An 8,253-nucleotide genomic window follows, 5' to 3' on the forward strand; every position below is an offset into this window, starting at 1 on the left:
ACAATGAAACACACACACACTTTTTTTTTTTTCTTCTCTTCTTTCCACCGTCACCACTCCGACGTCCCTCCCCTCACTAGACCTTATTTCCATAGATGTGCCCTTTTTCATGATTGCGTATTATAAACACGTTATAGTCGCACTTAGCACTTCAAACACTCCCAACCAATCCCTGACCTGAAGGGCAAAACTAATAATGTGAATGTCACATTTACATTCAACAGTCAAACCGAAGCATTTGTGTCGTCACAAAACAAAACAGATGAACGATGACTTCTCTGTGGAGCAGTTACAGCTGCCTACATGTGGTAGCCCTACATCTAAAATCACCTGCGCTGATAAATGGAAGTACAATAACACATCCTCTTTTAGCTATATCTTCACACCCTGGAGCCATGCCTTACATTTTATTCTACCAAGCGACAAAGTACACGTGTGAGACTGAACAACAGCTACAATCGGGAAAAGAAATAATAGAAATCATACTACAGATACAGAACAGAGAACCACAGATTTCATCTGAATAAAATCAATAATTGTGTTGACTTGCAGTGTATTGCCTTCCTGTCTTCTCATCTTGCTCGCTAATGTTTCTTTCATGAGCCAGCCCACTGCTGGTGACATTATAGCTACAGCACTTCCACAAGTCCCCAATGGATCAGTGAAAATGGTTGGCGTAAAACACAATTAGCACGGTCCATATGGCTGCTAGTGGAGGAGGAGCAGGAGAGGTCCCGCGTGGTCCTTATAGAGGCCCGCTCTTTTGTTACCTTAAAGATCAAACTGTTGTCATAATAATGGGGCCATTTCACTTCTGCTGCTCGGGTTTCGTAAAGTAGCGCTACTCCAACAGATCCTCACATTGTGGAATGACTCTGGGCAAATAAATTGACCAACCTTGGCTGATAGCCTAATCAATAGCTCCTTCATCATGATTAATGGCTCATATTGGATAATGGGGAAATTTAATGTGAGGGGAGCGTTACTTCCTCATTTCAGCGCTCAGTCCCATCGATTGGTTATAACCCCCCTTTCTGACCAATGCAATGTGCTGATAAGAGAGCAATGTGTTCGACCTATGTAAACTGAGCACAGAGAAAATGATTCACTGCGCTTTAGGCGCGTCTCATTCACTGATAGCTCTGTATGCCCTGCCTGACAAGCATTTTCTTGCCTGAGAAACGCAGACACCTTTTACTGAGTAGAAGCGAACAACAACAGCTTGAGGCAACAGATTTATTACAAATTGATCTATTAGATAGCACTGCTGTGCTTCGCTGTTTTCTCTCTTTCTCTCCCTCTCTCTCTCTGACAGCCTTCCCCTGATGGTAGCTAGAGTGTATCAGAGTTGAAGTGCTACAGTGGCAAATCTAAACCCAATCCTCAGAACTCATTTTCTCTGCGTCGGCTGCTGGAACTGGGGTACAGAGACAAGATGTCCATCCTTAAACCTGTAGTCGATCCAGCCGTAAGTCGCAGCACCTACACTGAGGGCTCAGCAGGCTCCATAGGTGTGCCTAACCTGCAAGGGCGAGCAAGGGCACAGTTTACCGGCGGCCCCTCGCGAACAGGAGAGCGGAGAGTGCCACAATGTCACCGGGGTCATTTCCTCATGGCTGCACGAACCCGGAGCTCACCACTGGCTTGTGTGCCTGGGAACATCGGTGCAATATCCGCATTAGTCACAGAGGCCACAGAGCACAGCCGACGTTGTAAAATGATGCATGTATAATATGTCCGCGGTGGTGACAATCAATGTCCTGCAAACCCAGTATTGTACAGAAGAGAAACACAACATAACGAGCCATCACAGCCACGTTAATTAACGACAACGATGTGCGTCTGTCTGGACAATAGACAGCTGTTATTGACACGTCTCTCTATAGAGCAATCAATTATATCAACTGCATCATTTAGACTTGCTAATCAAGGTGGCTCTCTGATAGGTATAACAAAGTGACTATTTCCCTTTAATCACTGTGTCAGGAAACACGGTGATGAAAGGAGAGACAGCCCCGTTAACATTGCTGCGTATAATGGGTCCAATACAGCGATGGAAACCCGTAAATGTCACAAGCAGGAACAGAATATGACACGTCTCCTCATGTTTAAGGTTCAGCGAACAGAGAAAAAGCGTTTGGCAGGTTATGCAGCCCATTTAACAATATACATCGGTGGTGAAGAATTTCTCCTGTCAATAGTAACAATAAGCGCTGATAGAAAACTGCACAGACTCTATTGTGCTCCTTTAATCACCTACATCTTTCATCTTCGCTACAGAAGAAAACGAGCGCGCGGTGAAAAGAGCTATTGGCTCCTGGATGGGGTTAATGTGTGTGTTGCTGAAAAAAAAAAAAAAAAAAGGGCACCGTCTGAAGATGTTGAGATATTCTAGGGAGAGTGTATATGTCTATGTCAACGTCTTCAGGCAGGCAGCTGCAGGGGGTGTGCGCAGTAAAACACTGGTATGCATTGTTTGTGTTTCTGCACCACTAGCGCCATGCCGTGTCATTACATGAGGCAATCTCTTACCTAATCAGCACTGACACACACAGCGGCAAAGCACTCCTCCTCCTCTCTCCCCCCCCCTCTCTCCCTCTCCTCAGGGGCCAGCCAGCTGATCCTACACCATTTCATTCTCCTCTTTTACTGAGATGGCAAATGGCTGACTGTTATTTTTGAAGACTTTCAATTCATGCTTTTTGGCACTGTGATTGATTAAGTGCTATTATTAGACAATCTTACCCAAATCCTGAAAAAAACACAAAAAAAAAACAGGCTATCATCTGCGTGCTATGGTGTGTTTTAACTAATAATTAGTGAGACGCATGAGGAATCTGACAATGTGTAAGACTGTGGGGGGGGGGGGAGTCAGTCACTATCATCACAACGACTTCATGTACTCATTGTCCAATGTTTGCTGTTGCTTCACAACCAAGCCTCCATTTCCACACACTCCATTGTACAACCCTCCAAGTACATAAATCACAGAAGACACTGAAATGTGGCGAGTTGCAACACTTTGCAGTCTCATCGCCTCAGAGCCACATACAAAACTGAACAGGGCAAATATGGAGTACCTAAAACCTGCCAAGAGGCTGGCAACAACACGAAACACAACGTGTCCGATTAGTTAAGATGTGAAGCCCGGCCACGCAGGCCCAATAAGACACAAACGGCATTTGCAGGATGAAGTGAGAGTGGCTTCACCAGGGCCGAGCTCACAGAAAGAAGCAGATCTGATCACATCTGGGACATCAAATACCACCAGCAGTACGCAGCAAGACAGCCCACAATTGTTAACACGGATAGCGTTTGCCGATGCTATCTCCTCGGCACAATTGTGGAGCTAGGCCTGAATCAAACAAAGATGAGATATGATGCAGCGTGCTTGGATCTCCTCTTATGAGAGGTGAAGGGAAGCTGTCAAAGAACACAAAACACATCCAGCATCCTGCCTCCTCTGACTTGCTGGGATAAGCCAGGCCGAGGAGGAGGAGGAGGAGGAAGGAGGAGGAGGAGGAGGAGGAGGGGGTTCTTGCCTCATTTCTGCCAGTGTGCCCTGTGCGTGTCAGTCCAATATCTTAAAACAACACATGCAAGGCTTTGCTACAGCCAATTACCCAGCTCTTGGCACGGGAACTGAAAAACATCTTCGGAGAACAATAAAGAGAGCTTGGCTTGTTGTGCGTGCTGTCAGTAAGTGCTGACAGATTGTTATTTTTAATGAATATACAGCACTTGAACGGACCATCAAGAGGTCTTTGAGCGAACATTGCTCCTTTGTTCAGAGCATTAATTTTCTATGTAACAGCCAGATATCCTGCAATGAAATTGCCATCAAGCACTGTAAAGGAAAAAGCTAAATCAGTTTATTCACTTGATTTAGGGTTGGGTGATCGTTTCCATTTGCCTACGGTCCGATCGTGGTTACTCCAGCTCGCTGTTAGGTGATCCCATCGCCACGGGGCAGCAGGTGAGGGTGGGGGGGGGAGTTATGTCACAGCACGCCACAAGAGTTTATAGTCAATATGGCCCCGATTCCTCCCTACGGACAATCAGAGGAGAACTCTGGTGGAGGACTTTGGCACTAAAGTTTGGATTATCTGACAGTGTGAAAGGTTTAAAGTCTTAAACCTCCCCAACTGATCAACATGTTTGATATTTAGGAGTAAAGATCTGGGTGATTTCGATTGATTGATTGATTGGCTAATGAAATCATCAATCAATCAATGAGAGACACGTTAGTCCGGCAGCAGATGACGGCGTTGCCAAGCAACGGTTAACATTCGAGCCCTTGAAGCTAACATTAGCTAGCATACCACTGTTGACAGATATTAAAACCGACAGTTATAATCTCACCTCCAGTTCTCACTGAAGACAACCCGCGCTCACTGCGGCGGCCCAACCGTTTCCTCATCCACACTCGTGCCCTCTGCTTCTGTTTTCTCTCACTACAAATCATAACAGCAAGTTGTTGCAACACATCAGTCTCCATTTTGATCTGCTCTGCCATGAGATCACGACTGTTCCCTTTGTCACAAGTGTGTGATGTGGAAATCATTGTCCAACCTGGCAGTGTGTGTGCATGTTTGAGATGAGAGAGAAGAACATCTGTAAAGTTTCTCCCTCTGAGCGTGACGTAGTCTGAACCCGGCTTTAGACTCAGTCAAAGACAAATTTGAACATGGAGACCACGAATCTATTTGCACACATTAAAAAAAATCTATTTAATAGCAATGTCTCCCCTATTCAAACAAAGGCTAGCTTTTAAAAGTCTGTGCTTTAAAGGATCACAGCATCAATGCTCCATTTAGCATTACTGATACCTCATCTTTTATGTACGTAGTATTTCTAGATTAGTTTTTCTTTCTGTGTGTAAATGAATTGTCCATGTGAACTTCTGCTTGCACACTTAAATTAACTTCAATTGAAAATTCTTTAATGTCACAATCCAAGTGTGAACTACTCTTACAGTGCGGAGGGCAAAGTGTTGGTGAGCAGGCGCGGCTGTATGGACAACAGAGATGGGCTGTGTTGGAGAAGAGAGATAGAAAACTTTGGGAATAGTGATTTAAATTTCACTTGTCATTTGTGCAGATTAACTGGACTCCACTGAAACACCTCTAAATACACAGTAAGGCGCAGATTCTACAGATTATTATTTAACAGCTTAGTTCTGATAGAAATTGCTCTAATATCGGCATAAGAAAAAACAATCATCCCTTCAATCGTCAATACTCCGATCGCCTATTGGCACAAGCCTCACTTGCTTCCTCACTCTCCACTTCTTAAAATATAAACACAAAGCAACTCTCTCTTATTTACAAACCTGATGTCTAAAGACACTTGACACATAATTTCCTGTGCTGGTTCTGTCAAGCAGACAGTTCAATGCTTACCTACGTCTCCTGCCAACTTCATTTCATACTGTTTATGAAATCCCCGAGCAAAACAGTCTTGAACAAAACTATGAAACAGCCTAATCACCTTTTTTTTTCCAAACACAATAGCCTTGCTGAAAGCAAAATGTCTCTTTTCAAATACAGGCTAGCCACAGTGATGACAGGTTGTAGCACCGTCTCATACGACTACACAATGCCACAATGCCTCCGTATACAGCGTGAAGTCGCTCTATTATAACGGGGAATCATCTCTCATGACAATTCATGGTGAAGGAAAGATGCAGTGACGGCATCGAGGGGAAAAACAGCAAGACACCATTCGAGCGCAGCATGTCAACATTGAATTCCCGAGCATGTGTATCGACAAATCATCCAACAAAAAAGGTGTCAGACCGCAGTGAAAAGGGATTTTCCTTAACATAGTCTGGGCCTCACAGTGCTCACAGGGAGCTGCCATTACTCAAACACACATTAGTCATTAAAGGAAAATAGCAGGGTTATTACACTTCTCTTATCATTACTCTGCTGCTACTACAGCCACCAAGCTACATTAACATTCGATGGACGGGGTGTGTCATTGGATATGTGACTCAAAGTAATTTTACCCGCTGCTGCTCTTGAGATCCCATTCAAATTGAAACACTATAAAACACCCTGACCTCCTCTGACCCCTGAACCAAACAGATAATGTGGATTTAAAAAGGACTTTGCACATATAAGGCATGAAAGGACGTGAAAAGAAAATGAACAGCACCAACATTTTAAATTATCCTTTGGGCTGAAAGAATTCCCTTTCAACGACAAAAAAAAAAAATACATGAACCAAACATTAAGGTGCTTTACTGTCAGGGCTAAGTAGTGATTGACGTATAGCCAGTAATGGCAGACCTCTGTAACCTATGTAGCGCGTTTACAGTCTAAGTGGCAGTTTAAGCTACTTGAAGCAGGAAAAGCAACAAAAACATCAAATGTGCCATATGCTAGATGTGTGGAGCTAGAAATGTATATCGAGGTGCAATAACATTATATTTCCAGTGAAATCTAAAGCCAGTTGATTATGTTCTGGGTTCAAACAGGTGTATTTCCTCACAACACACGTCTGTTTTCTTACCTAACCCTGTTACTGAACCACAGTGTGTAGCAGACATTAGACATATGACTTATGTAGTGTGTGTGTGTGTGTGTTTATATGAACTTCCAGTTCAATCAGCCCTCTCTCTCTACAGACATCATCATCAGCCCTGAACAGGAGGCTAAAGATTGAGTAGTAGAGTGACTTAATGTTTACAGTCATTAAACATAATGCGCTGTTGAGTGTATCTAGGTTGTACACTGCAATGCTGTCAGGATATGAGATAACGCAGATTTTCTTATACACGGTCTAATGTTTTGGTACTTTGACAAGTGAGGAAAGGCAGGCTTTGTTTGTTGTCAGCATTAAATTACATTTGTTCACTGGGCTGAAAATAGCTCAGCCTTTATGGAGCAAAACAAATGTTTCTCACTCCTTTGATCACTGAGTATATTCATTAGCTATGGCGAAGTCCACAATTGTGCAGGGCAATGTAACTTACCCTGTAAGGAGCACTAAAGTGAGTAAGTCAGGAGTGAATCATAGGAGGCACTCAATGAAAATAAATCACTAGCTTTTAACGGCTCTGCCTTTGTAAATGACAGATATTAAGATGAACAGAAAACCATGTTTGAAATCTCATTTAAACGGACATTTTATCTATTTCTGAAGCCAGAAGCCTGTTAAACAATTGTCTTTTGTTTACTATTTGCAAACTTATAATTCATGACAACTTATACTGAACTCAAACACAAAAATCCCACTTCACAGATAAAACAACAACCCAGTGAATCCCACCAACCCTGGACCTCACTTACTTCTCAGATGTTGTGAACTGCTCAGGCTGCCATATGTGCAAAGTATTAATGTCAGATCTGCTGCTTCTATTTGTTGACAAATGTCTCCATTGAAGATTTTTTACAAGCCTTGCAGCTTTGTTTTTAAAAGTCAACAGGAGTGTGCCGTTTATCCAGTGTCATCTCTGTTTTAAAACCAGCACAAACAAACTCGTAAATCATCTCAAACTGTGAGCTACACAACAATAATTGAGCAAAAGTCATGCAGACAAAGACAGCAACTTAGCATCGCCAGCTAACGTTGCCATGAGCTAATGACAATAGCTGAATGGGCTCAGGCTACTCCCTGGAACAGGGGCAACTACACTGGGCAATTCAAAACGGGGAACCGCTTGGTGTGGGGGCATTGCAAGGTTACTGTGCGATAAAACCACAAAGCGTTTAATGAAATGAAGTCATGTTGTGTGTGCTGCACGGACACTGTGCTAACCGGTGTCAACGAGCTGGCATTCCCCAATCAGTGCTAGTCACTGGCGCTAGCTGCTAACACTTCATGGTAACCAGCAGCAGTGAGGGGCAAACAACTATCAGCTAACTAGCTCGCTCATGCTAATAGGCAAATTAGCCCAAATAGCTAGCGAGCAAAGAGTCCCAACGTCCACTAACTGCCCCTCATTTCGGTCATTTCTGCCCCGTGTTGCTGATGAACGTCAAAAAGGCGAAGAAGGCGAGTGGTTGAAGCTCACAGCACTTACCTTGAAGAGCTTGATCTACAACATCTGTGATGTGTTTGATGGGAGACTGCAACAACAAACAATAGCAGCAGCGGCGGCGGCAGCAGCAGGGGCAGCAGGGGCAATTAGCCAACGTTAGTTAGCCAAGTGTCGCCACTACAGAGTAACACAACAGCTGCAGTGCCACCTGTGTATCTTAGCTACAGCGGAGCGGACCACGTTTGATACAACGCTGTCATTAATAC

General features: G+C 43.8%; 1 protein-coding gene across 3 annotated transcripts in view; it reads right to left on the reverse strand.

Moving 5' to 3' along the window:
• The window catches only part of rerea (arginine-glutamic acid dipeptide (RE) repeats a), a 115,650-nt gene extending 107,397 nt beyond the window's left edge, over positions 1-8,253 (reverse strand). For 2 of the 3 annotated variants that reach the window (XM_035656026.1, XM_035656025.1), the window contains exon 1: positions 8,030-8,253. The gene's annotated coding sequence lies outside the window, so the exon portion shown is untranslated. The remainder of the gene's footprint in view (positions 1-8,029) is intronic. The other variant, XM_035656027.1, reaches the window with a different exon arrangement.

Source organism: Morone saxatilis, unplaced genomic scaffold (genome assembly GCF_004916995.1).
Source record: "Morone saxatilis isolate NCDOM2014 unplaced genomic scaffold, NCSU_SB_2.0 Contig15, whole genome shotgun sequence".
NCBI lineage: Eukaryota > Metazoa > Chordata > Actinopteri > Moronidae > Morone > Morone saxatilis.